The following is a 21,070-nucleotide window of genomic DNA, read 5'->3' as shown; positions in this document are numbered from 1 at the left end:
TTTTACAGTCCAGGTCTTTTATTTTCTTTACATCCATCATGCCATGAATTCATAGGGAATGGGCTCCAACAGTTCAGGCTTTTTTGTGTTGGTTCTCACGAAGTGTGCTTCTCTGGGTGGAGCAGGCTGGTGCTTCAGTTGAACCCAATTACCTTTCTCTTTGGCTTCCTTCTTTTAATGATCATTTTCCTTCACCCGTTTCAGGAAGCTATCTCGGCTCTTAGAATGCTTAATATGCTCGATACGCACGTTAATTCTCTTGGTGAGAATCTTGCCCTTAACTTGTTTGTTTACAATGATGCCAACAGCATGCTGGGTAACATTGTAGACTCTCCCAGTTTTGCCATGGTAACATTTGTGGGGCATTCCTTTTTGAACAGTGCCCATTCCCTTGATATCTACAATATCACCTTTCTTGTAGATTCGCATGTATGTGGCCAAAGGAACAACTCCATGTTTTCTAAAAGGCCTAGAGAACATGTAGTGGGTGCCCCTCCTCTTTCCCTTCGTGTTGGTCATTTTGGCGAATTACTGGAAGATGGCAGTTCCGCTAGTGCTTTTTTATTTTTATTTTTATTTTTTTTGCGGTACGCGGGCCTCTCACTGTTGTGGCCTCTCCCGTTGCGGAGCACAGCCTCCGGACGCGCAGGCTCAGTGGCCATGGCTCACGGGCCCAGCCGCTCTGCGGCATGTGGGATCTTCCCGGACTGGGACACGAACCCGTGTCCCCTGCATCGGCAGGCAGACTCTCAACCACTGCGCCACCAGGGAAGCCCCCGCTAGTGCATTTAAAAAAAAAAAAAAATTATTTATATTTTGGCTGCTTTGGGTCTTAGTTGTGGCACGTGGGACCTTTTGTTGTGGCGTGCAGGCTCTTCCTTGCGGTGCACCAGCTTCTCTCTAGTTGTGGCGTGCGGGTTTTCTCGCTCTAGCTGTGGCACGTGGGCTCCAGGGCTCGCGTGCTCTGTAGCTGTGGCGCGTGGGTTCCCAAGCGCGTGGACTCTGTAGTTTGCAGCACGCGGGCTCTCTCGTTGAGGCACGCGAGCTCAGCAGTTGGCGGGCTTAGTTGTCCCGGGGTGTGTGGGATGGAACCGGAGTTCCCTGCCTTGGAAGGCAGATTCTGTACCACTGGACCACCAGGGAAGTCCCAAGTGCTTTTTGACTTGTGGAAGATTTTTGCTCTAATTCATTCCTCAGATATAAAAATATTGAGTCTTTATCTAGTACATTTATTTTTTATCCTTAACAATGTTTATTTTGCACTGTTCTGAAGGTTTTTTGTTTGATTCTATTTCAGATATGATCCTTGTTCAGCAACTTAGGATAAAAATCTTAAAAAGATGTTTTAGGGTGAAAGGTTTTAATGGTTGAAAGACATTGGAATAAATAAATAAATAAATGCACACATAAGTGTGTGCACGTGCACACACATACATATAATGTTTTGCTCTTAAGCTGGTGCCAATCCTGGCTGGTTTGCCTCTTTACCTTCCATATTTAGAACCGGTATACACTCTTAACAATTGGTACTTTATATACATGGAAAATACAGTGGGCAAGAGATGAAGCAAAATGTGTTTTTATTTCAGAAGCGGTAGAATGGCATTATAAAGTATCAATAGTTTTATCATGAACCAAAATACGGGAACCCAGCTACTCCTCATTGCAGCTTCTAATTCCTCATTTAATGTAGTACCAGCATAAGTTGAAATAAGGAAGAACAAGCTTTTATAACATACCAGACCTTATACTAGATGCTTTTATAGCTACCATCTCTTTTAATACTAAAATATATTACGATGTAGGAATTACTATCTTTCTTTTTAAAATGTTTAAAAATTACCAAACTGGATATTTTGAGAAGTTAAACTGACTTTTTTTTTTTTAATTTTATTTATTTTATTTTTGGCTGCGTTGGATCTTTGTTGCTGTGTACGGGCTTTCTACGGTTGCGGAGAGCGGGGGCTACTCTTCGTTGCAGTGTGCAGGCTTCTCATTGTGATGGCTTATCTTGTTGCGGAGCATGGGCTCTAGGCACACAGGCTCAGTAGTTGTGGCACACGGGCTTAGTTGTTCTGCGGCATGTGGGATCTTCCCAGACCAGGGCTTGAACCCGTGTCCCCTGCATTGGCAGGCGGATTCTTAACCACTGCGCCACCAGGGAAGCCCAAACTGACTTCTTAATGGTGGACTTTCAAGTGGTGGACTTGGAAGTGAATTCACTCTTTTACTCCATCTCTTGAGCCGCAGGCTTTATTGCATTAATTAAATTTGCATTAAGTGTGTGTATGGTGTCTTTTATAATACAGAAGTTTAAAAATTGGCATTCATGTATTCCCTAGAAAAGTGTTCCCATTCCCATTATTATAGGATATTTTCTATTTTTAGCAATTTTGAGTTTCATGTAATGCAGCTGGATTTAGTTTTGAGTGTGGGAGATAATCCTATTTTATTTTCTTTCTAATGGAAGCCCTTGTCCTAATACCTTTTATTGAATAATCCATCCTTTCCCCATTGATTTAAAATTATACACATACGTGCATATACATATATGTATACGAACGTGTGTCTTTTTCTGGATTCTACTCTTTTCTACGAATGTAATTTTTTGTTCTCTTGCAAATATTGTTAATATATTAGTTGTAAAATTTTATAGTCTGTTATGATATCCAGTGGGACAAGTTTTCCTTTGTTACTGTTTTTTCCAAAAATTTAATGGCTGTTCTTGAATATTTTGTCTATATAATAGCTTCTTCAATTTCAGAAGAGGTTACATCTTTCTATGTATTTTGGCCTTATTTATTTAAAACTTTTTATTATGTAAAATTTCAATGATGATCCAACTACATGCTGTTTATTAGAGAAATACTTTAGATTCAAAGATACAAATAGATTGAAAGTAAAGGGATAGAAAAAGATAAACAGTGCAAGCAGTACCCAAAAGAGAGCTGGACTGGCTATACTAATATCAGATAAAATAGACTTTATGACAAAAATTACTAAAGATAAAGGACGTTTTTTAATGATAAAAGTCAATCCATCAGGAGGACATATACTTATAAACATATGCACTTAGTATAGCCTCAAAATACATGAGGCAAAAATTGACAGAATTGAAGGGAGAAATAGAAAATCCAACAATAATAGAGACATAAATACTTTCAATAATGGGTAGAGCAACTAGCCAGATGGTCAACAAGGAAATAGAAGATGTGAATAACACTATAAACCAAAAAAATATTTAATAGATATCTATAGAACACTTCATGCAGCAATAGCAGAATTCATATTTTTCTCCAGTTCACATGAATACATTTTCTAGCACGGACTGTATATTAAGGCATTAAACAAGCTTCAGTAAATTCAGAAGGATTGAAATCATGAAAAATACGTTCTTTGGCCGTAATGGAATGAAATTAGAAGTCAGTAACAGAAAGAAATCTGAAAAATTTATAAATACTTGAAAATTAAGCAACACATTCCTAAATAACTAGTGGATCAAAGAGGAAATCACAAGGAAATAAGGAAATACTTTCAGACAAATGGAAACAAAAATACAACATACTAAACTTATGGAATGCAGCTAAAGCAGTGCTTAGAGTGAAATTTATACCTACAAACACCTATATTAAAAAGAAGAAAGATCTCAAATCAGTGATTTAACCTTCCATCTTAAGAAACTACAAAAAGAATAGCAAACTAATGTCAAAGCAGGGAAAGGGAGGAAATAAAAAAGACTAGAGCAGAAATAAATGAAAATGGAGACTAGTACAACAACTAGAGAAAATCAGTGAAACCAGAAGTTGGTTATTCATAAGGATCAACAAAGCTGACAAGCCTTTAGCTAGACAAAGGAAAAAAAAGGAGAAGACTCAAATTTCTAGATTCAGGACAGAAAGAGGGGACATCATTGCTGTCTTACAAAAATAAGAGGGATTATGAGACAATACTATGAAGAATACTCAGACAATAAATTAGTTAAGCTAGATGAAATGGATATATTCCTAGAAAGACACAAACTACTGAAAATGGCTCAAGAAGAAATAGAAAATTTGAATAGACATGAGATTGAATTAGTAATCAAAAAGCTTCCTGGAAAGAAAAGCCCAGGGACTTCCCTGGTGGCAGAGTGGTTAAGAATCCGCCTGCCAGTGCAGGGAACACGGTTTCGATCCCTAGTCTGGGAAGATCCCACATGCCGCGGAGCAACTAAGCCCATGCGCTACAACTACTGAGCCTGTGTTCTAGAGCGCACGTGCTGCAAATACTGAAGCCTGCATGTCTAGAGCCTGTGCTCCGCAACAAGAGAAGCCACCACAGTGAGAAGCCCATGCACTGCAACCAGGAGTAGCCCCTGCTTGCCACAACTAGAAAAAGCCCATGCACAGCAAGAAGACCCAATGCCGCCCAAAAGAAAAAATAAAAGAAAACCCCAGGCCAAAATGGCTTCACTGATGAATTCTATCAAATATTTAAAGATGAATTAACAACAGTCCTTCATAAACTCTTCGAAGAAAGAGTAGGAAGGAAGTGTCGCTTCCCAACTGATTTATGAGGCCAGTATCACCCTGCTACCAAAGCCAAAGATATCACAAGAAAATTACACACCAATATCTGTTATGAATACAGGTATTAAAATCCTCAACAAAATATTAGCAAACCAAATATAGCAATATATAGAAAGGATTGTACACCATGACCAAGTGGGATTTATCCCAGGAGTACAAAAATCAGTCAATGTAGTAAACTGTATTAATAGAACAAATGATGCAAACCACATAATCATCTTGGTACAGAGAGAGCATTTGACTAAATCCAGCCCACTTTCATGATGAAAATAGTAGTGATGAACTGGGTGATTGAGATTGACATGTATACACTGATGTGTATAAAATTGATGACTAATAAGAACCTGCTGTATAAAAAAATAAATAAAATTCAAAGATTAGAAAAAAGAAAATACTCAATAAACTAGGAATAGAAAAATTCCTCAACCTGATAAAGGACATGTATAAAACACTCTCAGCTAACATCATACTTAATGGTGAAAGGCAAAGTTTTTCTCCAAGATCAAGAGGAAGTCTGTTCTTCCCACTTCTGTTTAGCAGTGTAGTGGAGGTTGTAGCCAGAGCAATTAGGCAAGAAAGAAAAATAAAGGCATACATATAAGAAAAGAAGTAGTAAATCCATCTCTACTTTTAGATTATATACAGTTGTCTCTTGGTATCCATGGGAATTGTTTCCAGGACCCCCGTGGACATCAAAATATGTGAATACTTGGGCTTCCCTGGTGGTGCAGTGGTTGAGAGTCCGCCTGCCGATGCAGGGGATGCGGATTCGTGCCCCAGTCCAGGAGGATCCCACACGCTGTGGAGCGGCTGGGCCCGTGAGCCATGGCCACTGGGCCTGTGCGTCCAGGGCCTGTGCTCCGCAACTGGAGAGGCTACAACAGTGAGAGGCCCGCGTACGCAAAAAAAAAAAAAAAAAAAATGTGAATACTCAAGTTCCTTGCATAAAATGGTGTAGTATAGTCAACCCTCTTTATCTGCAGGTTCTGCATCCAAGGATATGGAGGGCTGACTGTATCTAGTACATAGAAAATCTTTAGGAATGCACAAAAGTCAGAACTAATAAGTTCAACAAGGCCGCAGGATACAAGATCATTGTCAGAATATACCACAGTTTATTTATTCATTCACCTACCAGAGGACATCTTGGTTGCTTCCAAGTTTTGGCAATTATGAATAAAGCTGCTATATACATTTGTATGCAAATTTTTGTGTGGACATAAGTTTTCCACTCATTTGGGTAAGTACCAAGGAGCACAATTGCTGGGTTGTATGGTAAGTATTGCCAGAGTATATTTAGTTTTATAAGAACCCCCCCAAACTGTCTTCCAAAGTGGCTGTGCCAGTTGCATTCTCAAGAGCAATGAGAGTTCCTGTTGCTCTACCTTCTCACCAGCATTTGGTGTTGTCAGTATTCTCAAGTTTAGCCATTCTTGTAGGTGTGTAGTGGTATCTCGTTGTTTTAATTTGCATTTCTCTGATCACGTATGATGTGAGCTTATTTGCCATCATGTGCTTATTTGCCATCTGTATATCTTCTTTGTTAAGGTGTCTTTTAAGGTGTTTGGCCCATTTTTTAATTGGGTTGTTTGTTTTCTTATTGGTTTTTAAGAGTTCTTCGTATATTTTAAAGAACAGTCCTATATTAGATAGGTATTTTGGAATTTTTTCCCCCCAGTCTATGGTTTGTCTTCATTTTCTTGATTCCCTTTATTTTTGATATGGAAATTCCCTCTGTCCTTCATATATTGGGTTTACTGTTCTTGATTTTCATGTTGTTGCTTTTTCTATTTACTTATTTTTGCAGAGCGCAGTTGCCACTACCCTCCCTTGAAAAGGTGCATTTTTTTTTTTTTTCCTTTTAGACTTTAGCTGTTTGGAAATGTTTGTAGGTTTGTAGATTGAAACGATTTTCTCTCAGAATTTGCAGGCATTGCTCTATTTTCTTCAGGTTTTCAGTGTTGTTGTTGACATGTGATGCTGTTTTTATTTCCTGATTCATTGTTTGTCCTTAAAGTTTTTTTAGATTTTTCCTTTACTACTGGTATTCTGAAATTTCATGATGATGTGCCTTTGGGTGGGTCTTTTTAATTTATTGTCTTGGACATGTACTTTCAATCTGAAAACTCATGTGTTTTAGTTCTGAGGAATCTTATTATTTCTTTGGTAGTTTCTTTTCCTCTTTTTTTAACCTGTTATTTTTATATTCATATTTTGAATGAATCCTCTAATTTTCTTTTTCCTCCCTTTTTCTATTTCTTTGTCTTTTTGTTCTACTTTCTGGATGATATATCCAAATTATTTACTAATCTTAGTTTTCAAGAATTCTTTCTTACTGTGAATATTCCTTTTTAATGTCAACCCATTCTTCAAGAGCTTTCCTTGTACGTCTGAAGAAATTAGTCATAGTCAACAATTTTTTTTCCTCTCTGAATTACCTTTCCTCTAAGGTTTTTGTTTGTATGTTTTGGTCTCCTTTTAGAAGTTTTCCTTAATGTGTTTCTGTTGACCCTTGGCTCTCTGTTTACATCAAAGAATGAGGCACTTAAAAAGTTATTGGAAGTATGGTATATTTTGTTACAGCTTGTTGACTGGTGAGTTTCACTACAGGGCAGTATTTTCATTGGGACCACTCCCAAATGTCAGTATCTTTAGGTCTTTTCTTATTTATCTGACATATCCTTAAAGAGCCATCTTCTGCCTGGTAGGTAGAGCATAAGTGCTGAATTTCAGGGAACTGAGCTAGGGAAGGGGTTGGGGAAGGGCTGTGGGGTAGAGACTTCTTACTGGAGTTTCTCTCTCATAGGGAATTTTTAACTGAGTTTTAATCAATACTTTTTTTTTTAATCAATACTTTTGATTTAATTATGTAAGCCTTTACAGAAAATAAAGCTCCCATCTTTTGTCAGGGTCAGGGAGGGGTAGTCATATCAGGTTGGAGGAGTGGAATGAGGATCTGAAGAGTTTGGTTGTTCCTTATAAGATTTCAACTAGTCCTGTTTTCACCCTCCCAGCTCCTCCCACCTCCATCCCAGTATTTTGAGACATATGACATCTTCATGCCTCTAACCATTAGGGGATTCTGTATTGTGGATCTTCTTGCTTGACACTGGCTTCACAAGTGTACTTTGAAGACTTAGGTTTTGGCATTTTCTGGTCTGAGTTACTGTTGTTTTATTTGCCTTTCAGATTCCAGAATTGTGTTGCTACTGTTATTGCTTCTGTTGTTTGTCCTGTGTATTAACCTGCCTTACTATTCTGTCATTTTAATTGGATTTTTTTTTTTTTTTTTTTTGCGGGCCTCTCATTGTCGTGGCCTCTCCCGTCGCGGAGCACAGGCTCCGGACACGCAGGCTCAGTGGCCATGACTCATGGGCCCAGCCGCTCCGCGGCATGTGGGGTCTTCCCAGACCGGGGCATGAACCTGTGTCCCCTGCATCGGCAGGCGGACTCTCAATCACTGCACCACCAGAGAAGCCCTTAATTGGATTTTTTGAGAAAATGGAGATAAATGGATGTATTTGATCTGCTGTTGGTATGCAAAGCATAATTTCTACTGGAGAACACTCTTTTAGGGTAGTGAATGTGGACCAAGTATGTGGGCTCTGGAGGTTGATTACCTGTTTGACTGCTTTTTCACTTACTTGTTGTGAGACCTTGGGTAGGTTTCTTACTTTTACCTAGGCTCAGTGAGAACAGTACGGCATTACTGAGAATTCAAAATGCTTTTCACCGAAGTAGGTGGGGAGTACCCACTTAATAATGCTAATTTCCCTTCCTCTTTCTCTTGTATCCTTGAAGAGAAGCTTGGATGATTTAGTTAAGGATGCAAGCATTCCCATGTGGAAATAATAAGCTATCGGTTGGAAGCATCTAGAATGCATGAAGGATTAGGCATGTTACTTGTAAATATGAAAATCATCTGTGTTGTGGATGATGAAACAATAAAAGTAGATGGACAGACTTCACTTTGTAGGAGAGCAGTAAAGGTCTTTAAAAAGGGCCATATGTAGATTTTATGTGTAGAGTATTTAAGAAGGAAGAGCGAGCAAAAGAAGAATAGGAGGAGAAAAAACAACTGAGGACGCAGTGCCTTAAGGATTTAAATCCTGAATGATGACAGAGCAAAGGATAAGTGAACTGAGAGGTTGTAGAAGAAAACTACTATGAAGAAATATACGTGTTTACTGGAGAGTACATGAAATCTGTTTCCATTGAATTGTACCTAGGATTTGGGGGTTAGACAGATGAGAAGCAATGCAAGTTAAACCTCTATAAAGATCTGGGTAAATGAGTACATGAAGAAATTCTCATAGAAGGAATTAACTTGATTGTAATCTTGTAGTAATTTGTACCTGAAATACGTCAGGATTCTTTATTGAAATATAATCAGTTTTTCTGTTTAAAGTTTTTATATTTTCTGTGATGCCACAGACATACTCAAATTTAAACATAAATTTTTCACTGCTTAAAAAGTTATAGTTCAGTGCTGAAGTGTAAAAAAAGTGGTAAAATAGTTTAACCAAAGGCAGGCAATGGAGAATGGGCATTGCTGTTGCAGGAAGGGGGACCCCTTCCAGGGCACGAGAGTGGGCTCTTGTCTAACACTCGGAAATGAATTGTCCGAGGAGACACATATGCTGACATAAAGCAAGAGACTTTATTGGGAAGGGGCATCCGGGTGGAGAGCAGGAGGGTAAGGGAACCCAGGAGGACTGCTCTGCCACGTGGCTTGCAGTCTCTGGTTTTACGGTGATGGGATTAGTTTCTGGGTTGTCTCTGGCCAATCATTCTGACTCAGGGTCCTTCCTGGTGGTGCATGCATCGCTCAGCCAGGATGGATTACAGCGAGGAGGATTCTGGGAGGCTGGCAGGACATATGGACTGGCATCACCTTTTGACCTTTACTGAATTCTTCTGGTTGGTGGTGGCTTGTTAGTTCCATATTCCTTACCAGGACCTCCTGTCACAAGGTAACTCATTGGTGCCTGGCCAGGGTGGGCAGTTTTAGTCAGTGGTTCCCCTAACACTAGGACAATTAATATCAAGGATTTAACTTTGTATGTATTCTAGAGTCACTTTTAGACAAAGATGTGAGCAAGTGTGTATACTTTTAAAGTTGACTCATATAAAATTAAAGTTGATGGGACTAATTTTAGTTTTTTAGTTCTAGCCAGAAGTGTGTGTGTGTTTTTTTTTTTTTTTGGCTGCACCTTGGGGCTTGTGGGATCTTAGTTCCCTGACCAAGGATTGAACCCAGACCCTTGGCAGTGAAAGAGCGGAGTCCTAACCACGGTACCGCCAGGGAATTCCCCATGTTCATTTTTAAATAAACAAAACTTTTCCTTTTTTAAAAAATAGTTTTTAACTTGGAGATAATGTTTTACTTTGATTTTCAATTTTCTGTTCAAAGGGAGGCTTTATAGTAAGTTAAAAGTCCATTTCTATGAATTTTCAAATTAAAGTATTTAAACTAATATAATAATAAAGAGACTAGATTTTATTGGTTATGGTCAGGTAATAGTTTTATGTGAATAAAATGAATTAAGATACTTCCTAGCACACTTATCATTTAATTTGAAGACCTCTTTTGGCATTTCTTTCAGGTTTTATGGGCTGGCTAAGAGCCATCTCTGTTTGTCTGAAAAAGCCTTTGTTTTTCTTTGATGTTAGAAGGCTATTTTCCCAAAGCATAGAATAGTAGGTTGGCTTTTTTCTTAAAGCACAATGTCATTTCATTGTCTTTTGTTTATGTTTTTATCACTTATGTTACAAGTTTGTTTGTCTTATTGTTGCTCTTTGGAGCATAATGAGTCTGTTTTCCTCTGGCTGCTTTTAAGATTTTTTTCTTTGACTGGTTTTCAGACAGTTTTACCATGATGTGTAGGTGTGGTTTCTTTCATATTCATCCTGCTTGGGGCTTGTAGGGTTTCTTCAATACATGGGGTTTGTAGAGAATCTTTCATCCATTTGTAAAGTTCCTGGCTATTATCTCTCCAAATGTTGCCTCTGCTTCACTTCTTCTGGGACTCAGTTCCACATATGTTAGAATTTTTTTGCTGTGTCTTACATGTCTCTTGTTCTTTTTTGAAATATTCTTCATAGAGAAATAGGATATTTTTATTCATCTGTATTCCCTCATCTTCTGCTGTGTATGAACTGTTGTTAAACCTGTCTGTGGAGTTTTCAGTTGTATCTTTTCACTTTTGGAAAGTTCATTTGATTTTCTTTTTTATAGATTCTTATTCTTTGGTGAAAATCACTAACTTTTCATCTGTTTCTTGCAGGTTTTTCTCTAGTTTCATGAATATATTAATTATTGCCACTTTTAAGTCACTAATAAAACCAATATCTAGGTCATCTGTCGGTCTGTTTCTCTTTGTTTTGTGTTTTCTTTTTGTTGTTATTTAGTTCTTTCTTTTGGTGGGCCCAGTTTTTAACTTCATGCTATATATCGTATTTGAAAAACTGTAGATGCTCTGGAAGATACTATCTTTCTCCAGAGAGGGTGAATTCTTTCCTTTGTTAGGTAGACAGTGTGGCAGATGATCATCCTAGTGCAGTCACTGAATAAGCTTTGTCAGTTTCCTATTGCTGCTATAACAAATTATCCCAAATATAGTGGCTTAAAACAACACAAATTTATTATTTTACAGTTCTGAGGGTCAGAGTTTTGATACAGGTCTCATTTAGCTAAAATCAAGGTGTTGGCAGGACTGCATTTCTTTCTAGACGGTCTAGGGAATAATCTTTATTTTATTTATTTATTTATTTAAAATAATTTATTTAGTTATTTATTTTTGGCTGTGTTGGGTCTTCGTTGCTGCACGCGGGCTTTCTCTAGTTGCAGTGAGCGGGAGCCATTCTTCGTTGCGGTGCGCCAGCTTCTCATTGTGGTGGCTTCTTTTGTTGCGGAGCATGGACTCTAGGTGCGCGGGCATGAGTAGTTGTGGCACGTGGGCTCAGTAGTTGTGGCTTGCGGCTCTAGAGCACAGGCTTAGTAGTTGTGGCTTGCGCGCTTAGTTGCTCCACGGCATGTGGGATCTTCCCAGACCAGGGCTCGAACCCGTGTCCCCTGCATTGGCAGGCAGATTCTTAACCACTGTGCCACCAGGGAGGTCCCAGAATCTTTATTTTTTGACTTTTCTAGTTTCAAAGGGCTGCCCATATTTCTTGATTCATGGCTCCCTTCTATCTTCAAAGCCAGCCATGACTGTGACACTCTCTGTCTCCCTCTTTCCCTTATAATGACTCTGTGGTAACACTGGACTTACCCAGATAATTCCAGGATAATTTCCTCATCTCAAGGTCAGATGATTATCAACCTTAATTCTATCTGCTGCTTTAATTCACCCAAACAGTGTAACCTAACATCTTCACAGGTTCTGGGGATTAGGATGTTGGCATCATTGGGAGGCCATTATTCTGTCTACCACATTCCACCCTCTGACTCCTAAAGTCTCACCTCTGTCTCACATGCAGAGTTTATTAACCTCATTGCAACTTAAGTCTCATCTCATCCGGGTTGAAATTTTGCCAAAAGTCTCATTTGTGTTTGTTAGTTTACACGTTACCATCTTAAAATCATAGTGCAAAGTTTTGGTAGCTGTGCTATTTTTTTTTTTTTTTTTTTTTTTTTTGTGGTACGCGGACCTCTCACTGTTGTGGCCTCTCCCGTTGCAGAACACAGGCTCTGGACGCGCAGGCTCAGTGGCCAATGGCTCATGGGCCCGGCCCAGCCGCTCCGCGGCATGTGGGATCTTCCCAGACCGGGGCATGAATCCGCGTCCCCTGCATCAGCAGGCAGACTCTCAACCACTGCTCCACCACGGAAGCCCCAGCTGTGCTATTTTTTATTTAGTAGTATGTTATAAATTTTCACTGTTGCTAGGAAGGTTTTTATGATTTAAAGAAAATGGTTGTATTATATGTTCTATCAAGATGTTATAGCATAACACTTATTGCTTATTCCTGTTTTCAAAGTGATGATTCCCCCACTTCTCTGGATTATAGATAATATGATAACTAATAATTTCATGTTACTTTTTTGAGGGTAGACAAATTATCTTGTACAATTTCCCACATTCTGAAATTGTCTGGTTGTTCCCTGTGGATAGACTCAGTTTAAACAATTTTAGCAAGAATACTTGTAAGTGGTGATGTTTCATTTCTATCAGGAGGCCCATGATAGTTGGTCATCTTCCGGTTGATCTCTGGTACCATGGATTGGGAACTAGGGGGAAGAGAGGCTTCTGAATCAAAAGCCTTGAAATGGGAAGGAGCATGATCTTCAAGGAACTAAAAGAGACCAGCGTGGGCTGGAGCAAGTGAGCAAGAGGAACAATGGTAGGAGATGAGAGAGAGAAACAGGGATCAGATCATGTTAGGCCTTGTAAGTCATCCATTGTAAGAAGTTTGGATTTTATGATTAGTGCAATAGGAAGCCATTAGAAAACAGTGGTGAGAGATAAGGATTATATTTTTAAAATATTTTGAGTACTGTTCGGAAAATGGGTTGTAGAGGGGCAAGGGTGAATGTGGGGAGAACAGTTAACTAGTTTCCTGCAATGGCTTCCTTATCAGGCTAGGCCAGGCAAGAGATGACTCGGGGAGTTAGTAGAGATAATTTTTGTGGTAGAATCAAACAGAATTGCTGTTGAATTGCTTGTCAGGAACAAGAATAAAAAATGACATTTTTACCTTTAGCAACTGGGCGGATAGAGGTATTGTTTGCTGCTAAGGGGAAGGCAAGGGAAGAACAGGTTTTGGGTAAAAAATAAAGAGTTCTATTTTTGTACCTGTTAAGTTTGAGATACCTAGTAGACACCCAGGTGGTACTGTTAAGTAGAATCGGCACAGAAGTGTAGCCTTTTGTAATTTTACTTTACAAACTGCTATGATCTCATCTCATACTCCCTTTTAGATTATAAACTCTTTGGTACAGAGACCACCACTGTCTTCATTTCCTTTCACTCTCAGCATAATACTTTGTGCACAAGTTAGGCTACAGACTTTTATTGCCAAAAATTATGTTCATAAGATAGTCATACATTCTCCATTTTCACATAACATACTATTTTTAGTTTAGAAATCTTTCTGTTATTGTACTATTGATGAATTTGAAAAACTATAAGTAATACATGACAGCTGCTAGGGCTTGTGTAACTTTTCCTTCACTACATAGTAATTAAATCAAACCAGAATCTTTAGATCCTCTTGGGTAGTTGTTATAATTCTAGAGAGCCTAGTCTGTTTCTAGGCTACCAGAATATTTATACTTGGGGTTTATAAGGAAATAGTTAATTTCACAAACGGAACTATTCAGAGAATTAATGCTTATTGTAGTTGTATAGAAAAAATTTTACATATCATATTCTTTTTTATTTTTTTCAGTTTTTAAAAAAATTTTCCGCTTCCACCTTGAGAGACTTCGGGCTCTCGGCAGTGAAAGCACAGAGTCCTAACTACTGGACCACCAGTGAGTTCCCTAAAATAACATTATTTTGTCTCCTTGATAAACCCTTAATTTTTCAGCTGACTATCTAGTTAGAATATCTATAACAGTCTTTTGGAAACTGTTGTTCCTTGACAACCTGATTCAGAATGAGATAAATATTAAGGCTCCTTAAGCGATTATAAAATAGTTGTTCTTAAGATGCTCTTAGTAATCATGAAATCATTGGAGTAAGTATGTTTCTTTAAGATAACCTTTGAAGTGCATGTTGACTTGGGGATATATGATCTTAAAATTTTTATCAGACAGCAAAGGAAACCATAAACAAGACGAAAAGACAACCCTCAGAATGGGAGAAAATGTTTGCAAACGAATCAACGGACAGAGGATTAATCTCCAAAATATATAAACAGCTCATGTAGCTCAATATTAAAAAAGCAAACAACCCAATCCAAAAATGGGCAGAAGACCTAAGACATTTCTCCAAGGAAGACATACAGATGGCCAAGAAGCACATGAAAAGCTGCTCAACATCACTAATTATTAGAGAAATGCAAATCAAAACTACAATGAGGAATCACCTCACACCAGTTAGAATGGGCATCATCAGAAAATCTACAAACAACAAATGCTGGAGAGCGTGTGGAGAAAAGGGAATCCTCTTGCTCTGTTGGTGGGAATGTAAATTGATACAGCCACTATGGAGAACAGTATGGAGGTTCCTTAAAAAACTAAAAATAGAATTACCATATGATCCAGCAATCCCACTACTGGGCATATACCCAGAGAAAACCATAATTCAGAAAGACACGTGCACCCCAGTTTTCATTGCAGCACTATTTACAATAGCCAGGTCATGGAAGCAACCTAAAAGTCCATTGACAGACGAATGGATAAAGAAGATATGGTACATACATAACAATGGAATATTACTCAGCCGTAAAAAGGAATGAAATTGGATCATTTGTAGAGCCGTGGATGGATCTGGAGACTGTCATACAGAGTGAAGTAAGTCAGAAAGAGAAAAACAAATATCGTATGTTAACGCATGTATGTGGAACCTAGAAAAATAGATAGTACAGATGAACCAGTTTGCAGGGCAGAAAATGAGACACAGATGTAGAGAACAAACATATGGACAGCAAGTGGGGAAAGCGGTGGGGGGTGGTGGTGGTGGTGTGATGAATTGGGCGATTGGGATTGACATGTATACACTGGTGTGTATAAAATTGATGACTAATGAGAACCTGCTGTATAAAAAAATAAAATAAAATTCAAAAATTAAAAAAAATTTTAATCAGTTTTTACTTTAAATCATGTTCTGGTTATCTACTGCTCTGTAACAAACCAACCTAAAATTTAGTGACTTAAAACAACCATTTTATTTTGCTCATGATTTGTGGGTCAGGAGTTTGAAAAGGTCTTGGCTGGAAGGTTCATCTCTGATCCATGTTGTGAAAACTGGGTGGCTGAGGCTGGACCATCCACTTCCAACGTGGCTTCTTTATTCACGTGTCTGACGCCCCTGTGCTTCATGGTCCTTCTGCCGTCTCTTCACATGTCATCTCATTCTTGAGGCCATTTAAGCTACCAGGCCGATTAAGGGCTAAGCCTGGAACAGGTTCAGCATCATTTCCACTGTATTCTGTTAGGGCGGTCACAGGAGTCACCCAGATTCAAGGGAGTGGAGAAATAGACTGCATCTTGATGGGGGAATGGCCAGGTCATGTTGCAAATGATCATGTGTGGCCATCTTTGGAAAATATAATCTGCTGCACATTGTATCCAAAAGTGCCCTTGGCAATAATGATGAGGAAAATTATAAAGATGCAATAAGATTGCATATTTAAAGCTAAAGCGAGCTATTTTTGTCTGTCAAATTGACAGTTTTAAGAGTTCTCATTGCTAGGAAAGGTATAGGGAAACAGTCCTCATACTGTTGGAAAGCGTGTGGTTTGGTAGAGCTTTTGTGAAGGACAAAGTAGTAAAATATCTCAGAATTTTAAAATGCATATGTTTTGATTTAGCATTTTTCCATCTAGGAATTTCTCCTAAGGAATAATAGGAAAAGTGTGCAAAGTTATATGAACAAGGATATTTTTCAGGTAAATTTATCACATTATTTATAAGAAAAATTGTGCAAGTAGAATATTGGTTAAGTAGAATACTGTTTAGCTATTAAAATATAATGATAACTAACACTTAAAAAGTGCTTTATATTTACTAGGACCATTCTATGTGCTTTATATAACTTGTGCAGTCATGTAGGGCCTCACTCTTAGAAGGGTCCTGTGCTTGGTTTAATGCTCTGTCACTATTTTGAAATTCGTAATTGTTAAACAAGAGACCTCATTTATTTTTTTCCATTGGTCCCTGCAGATTATGTTATCATTTCTACTTGTGAACTACGTTTTTATATCTTTAAAAGTTGAAAAAAACCCAGAAGATAATTTTATGACACAATGAAAATTATACAAAATTTAAATTTCTGTTCATAAATAAAGTTTTATTGGAACACGTCCATGCTTATTTATTTACATATTATCAATGACTTTTTTGCTACAGCAGCAGAATTGAGTAGTTGGAACAGGGACTGTATGGCTCTCAAAGCTTAATATTTACTATCTGGCTCTATATGGAAAATTTGCCAGTGCTTGCTCTATCTATATAAACCACTGTTCTATTCTGCATTTCATAAAAGAATGAGAAATAGATCTCAATTTATGGGGATAATGTCCATGATACATTACGTGAAAAGAAAAAGTGGAATATAGAATATAATTTAGAATGTGTAACATGACACTGTGTATGTCAAAAGGGCTATTAAAAAGTCTGGAAAAGTCTGGAAAACTATTAACGTATTTTATTTCTGGGAAATAGGAGTATGCTTTCTGGCCATTAGTTTTGAAGTTTTGTTTACAAAAATAAGTGCTATTAGTAAAAAAAAAAAAGATACTATGGGGAAAAGGAGGCAGTATGTTCTTTCCCTTCCCCCTCTGCCCCCCACAACTTTTTATTTTAAAAATGTTCAAGCTTACTGAAATGTTGAAAGGATGTACAATGAATACCTATCTAACCTTTGTCTAGATCCTCTGATTGTTAATATTTTGGCACATTTGCTCCCTCTGTCTTACACACACACACACACACACACACAGCATGTACATTTTTATTTATTTTATTCATTTATTTAAAAATTTTTCTTTTGGCCATGCTGCGCGGCTTGTGGGATCTTACTTAGTTCCCTGACCAGAGATCGAACCCAGGCCCTCGCAGTGAAAGTGCAGAGTCCTAACCACGGGACTGCTAGGGAATTCCCCAGCATGTACATTTAAAAAAAAACCATCTGAAAGTTCAAAATGCATCTTCTAAAAATAAGGACATTCTCCTTCATAACCACCTTTATAACACTAACAGTAATTACACGTTCTAATTTTCCCAATTGTGCCAGTAAGGTCTTTTGTAAGTAGTTTTTTCCTTTGGTTCAGCATTCAGTTAAGGTTCCACACCATTGTAAAGCAATTATACTCTAATAAAGATGTTAAAAAAAAAAAGGTTCACGCAGTGGATTGCTTTTTCATTACCTTTAGCTGAGTGTACTTTTTTGATTCTTTTAGTCCATTATCTCTCCCTGGGGCAACTTACCATTAAGAAAATACTAGATTATTATGGATTGCAGTGGATTGCTTTTTCATTACCTTTAGCTGAGTGTACTTTTTTGATTCTTTTAGTCCATTATCTCTCACTGGGGCAACTTACCATTAAGAAAATACTAGATTATTATGGAGCTAGGAGAGGTCTCAGTCATACTTGAGGCCTTGATTTGGGTAAGCGCCAGAACATGCAAGACTTTGTATATCACGTTAAGGATTTTGGTGGATTGTCATAGAAACATAGTGGGAAGCTCTTACAGAGCTATGACATGTTCAGATTTGGATAGTGTATAAAACATTAACTTTTGAGGCAAAATATTTTAGAGTATCACATTTGGTACAAAATGATATAGCCTTGAACAAAACTGTAAAAAACACATTTTTGAGACAATCTAGGAAAGTCAAACATGACATGGTTATTAGATACTATTAAGGAATTACTGTTATTAGGTGTGATAATGATAAAGAGTTTCTATTGTTATCAATTAAAGTTTAATTAAAGAATATAACAGCTGGTGTTTTCTTTAAAGTACATCAGCAAAAAAGTAGGATAGGATTACATGAAACAAGAATGGCAAAGTTTTGATAATTGTTGAAACCAGGTGATGGGTATGTGGGAGTACATCATATACTTCTGTCTATTTTTATGTGTTTGATTAACTTCATAAGAGGTAAAAAAGACATAACCACTGACACCTCATTTTTGACTTGAAAAATGAATTAGAAAGTAAGTTGTATGTGAAAGTTGACTGGTATCTAAAACTTCTGTTACTTTCCATAGGAGTTCTTTAACAGTATCAAATAAATACACCAAAGAAACATTTTAGAACATTTGATTAGAAAAATAATTCTTAGCAAAAATAATTATGTTTCTGAATCTCTTGAAGAGAATCCAATGTTTGAAGGTATTAAGAAGTAATCCTGCTCTTACAGTATTTATTTAAAAACTGTGATCTTTTAAGTATGGCAGAAAGCTAGCTATGACAATAGAAAAAGTCTGTACAAATTACAAAACTGTTTAATTCAAACTCACAATTGTAGAACACTATTGTGGAGATTTCTTGCTTATCAATCAGCTATTGTGTAAATTGTGTGTAATCTTTCCTATAATTACAGCGCTAATACATTACTAGTGCTGCTTTACTATGATTCCAAGAGATGTAAACAATGGCATCTCTCTTTTTTTTTTTTTTTTGCGGTACGCGGGCCTCTCACTGTTGTGGCCTCTCCCCTTGAGGAGCACAGGCTCCGGACGCCCAGGCTTAGCGGCCATGGCTCATGGGCCCAGCTGCTCCGCGGCATGTGGGATCCTCCCGGACCAGGGCACGAACACGTGTCCCCTGCATCGGCAGGTGGACTCTCAACCACTGCGCCACCTGGGAAGCCCAGTGGCATCTCTTGATTTGAATCCAGCCAGCTGTATTCTGACCACAGGTGCTAGTTGCAGTCATTGAAGTAAAAATATGACAGTGTTATGGAGGGAGAGTTTGATTCTAAGATAGTTAACAGATGACTTAATGTCAAGGCCTTTGCCCTCTATATTAGCAATGTGTTAGTTTTCGTTTTATTTTAATGTTTGATTATTTGAGAAACCATCCATGTAGTCAAATAAGCAGTTTTAAACCAGAGGATCAGAGGTGCACATCAAAATCACCTAGGGAGCTTTATCCAAGATACCTTTGTTTGGATTCTGCCCCAAGCCTATTGAATCAGAACTTTGGGGGAGAATAGGACCTAGGCATAGATACTTTGAAAATGTCTTTTAGGTGGTTCTGATGTGAACCTATATTCAAGGACTATTCAAGGACTCCTGTTCTAAGAGTGTCGGAATTCTTCTTTAATATATGTAAACAGATAATAAAGCACAGTGATTTCAGTCTTCTTGTCTTTTTAACCTAATGGTTCTAGGCAAGGCACAGTTACCCACTGGCTATGTATAACTCCATTCCTTATTCTTGTTTACTTGTTCTCTAGAACAAGTAAAGCATTCAGGATTGCAGTGGATAGCCATTAAAGTGTTTTTTAGCAGGCAAGTGATGTGATAACATTTGTATCCCAATTATTAGTAACAAGTATTTTGTCACACCTCAGACCGACCTCAATAACTCCCCAGTGTAGACAGCCTCATTATAGTTCTTCCCTAGATAACCTGTTCCCTGCCCGACCCAACACTACCTATTATTATTGGGTTGGCCAAAAAGTTCGTTCGGTTTTTCTGCAGCACCTTATGGGAAAACAAAACGAACTTTTTGGCCAACCCAATATTGTATTAAGTCCTCCTGTGATACTAATTTCATCATTTTTACTTTTATACACAAAAATGCTCAGTGTCTTTACACTGCCTTTGAGTAAACTTTGCTAAGGCCTTCTAATTTATACCCTCTTGTGTCTTCTAATTTTTTATTTTGTTGCCACCTAAACATTGCTGTCATGACCACTTCAAACTTTTATATGCAGTGCCCTTTTCTTTATTCTATCTTTAAAAAAAATTATGAAGCTTTATTTTTTCTGGTATAGGTTTTAAAAACAATTTATACAAATTGGAAAAATAATACATTTAAAGTAAATTCTAAGTGCTAACAACTTAGTGTATATGCTTTCAGATGTTTTGCTCTATTTATGCTAACACAGTGATTTTTCTTGTATGAATGAGATCAGATCATCTTCTGTCTGCTTCACTTAGCTATAATATTCATATTTCTTTGTCAGTACATAGAGATCTGCCTCTTTAAATGGCTGCATACTTTTTAAGTGGCTGTGTACTAATTAGTGAATGGTAATTTGAATAACCAGTCCCCTGATGGGTTTTTTATTTTTAGTTTATTTATTTTTCCTGTGAGCTTCCTTCTGTACTCTTGGTGTATTTGCCTTATTGTATCTGTAGCATAAATACCTAAAAGGAACATAATAATTTGGGTAAAAGAGGATATAACACTTAAAATTTTAGAAGCTATTGCTAAATTTTGAATGAGGAGGACTAGTCCAAGCAAATGTGCTTTCTTATCTCTCTCTCTCTCTCTGTGTGTGCGTATCTTAAAGATGTAACTTTTTTTTTTTTTTTTGGCTGCACTGCGTGGCTTGTGGGATCTTAGTTCCCTGGTCGGGGATTGAACCTGGGGTGCAGAGTCCTAACCACTGGACTGCCAGGGAATTCCCAAGAAGTAACTGTTTTTGAATAAATAGGGTTATGAATCAGGAATGGGTGTTTAATTTTGTCAGATGCCTTTTTGTCATCTGAGACTGTTTTAGTCAATTTGGACTGCTGCCATATCAGATTGCCATCGACTGAGTGGCTTAGATACCAAACATTTATTTCTCACAGTTCTGGAAGTTGGAAGTGTAAGATCAGAGTGTTAGCATGGTTGAGTTCTTGATGAGGGCCTTCTTCCTGGTGT

The 21,070-nt window shown here is 37.8% G+C and overlaps 1 protein-coding gene and 1 pseudogene across 2 annotated transcripts in view; one reads left to right on the top strand and one right to left on the bottom strand.

The window, feature by feature from the left end:
- ACAP2 (ArfGAP with coiled-coil, ankyrin repeat and PH domains 2) overlaps window positions 1–21,070 on the top strand; it is a 150,290-nt gene that overhangs the window by 3,921 nt on the left and 125,299 nt on the right. The gene's annotated exons all lie outside the window — the stretch shown is intronic.
- Window positions 37–546, bottom strand: LOC112404248 (60S ribosomal protein L21 pseudogene; annotated as a pseudogene).

Source organism: Neophocaena asiaeorientalis, unplaced genomic scaffold (genome assembly GCF_003031525.2).
Source record: "Neophocaena asiaeorientalis asiaeorientalis breed wild unplaced genomic scaffold, Neophocaena_asiaeorientalis_V1.1 scaffold293, whole genome shotgun sequence".
In the NCBI taxonomy this organism is placed as follows: Eukaryota; Metazoa; Chordata; class Mammalia; order Artiodactyla; family Phocoenidae; genus Neophocaena; species Neophocaena asiaeorientalis.
This window is presented reverse-complemented; position numbering and strand designations above follow the sequence as displayed.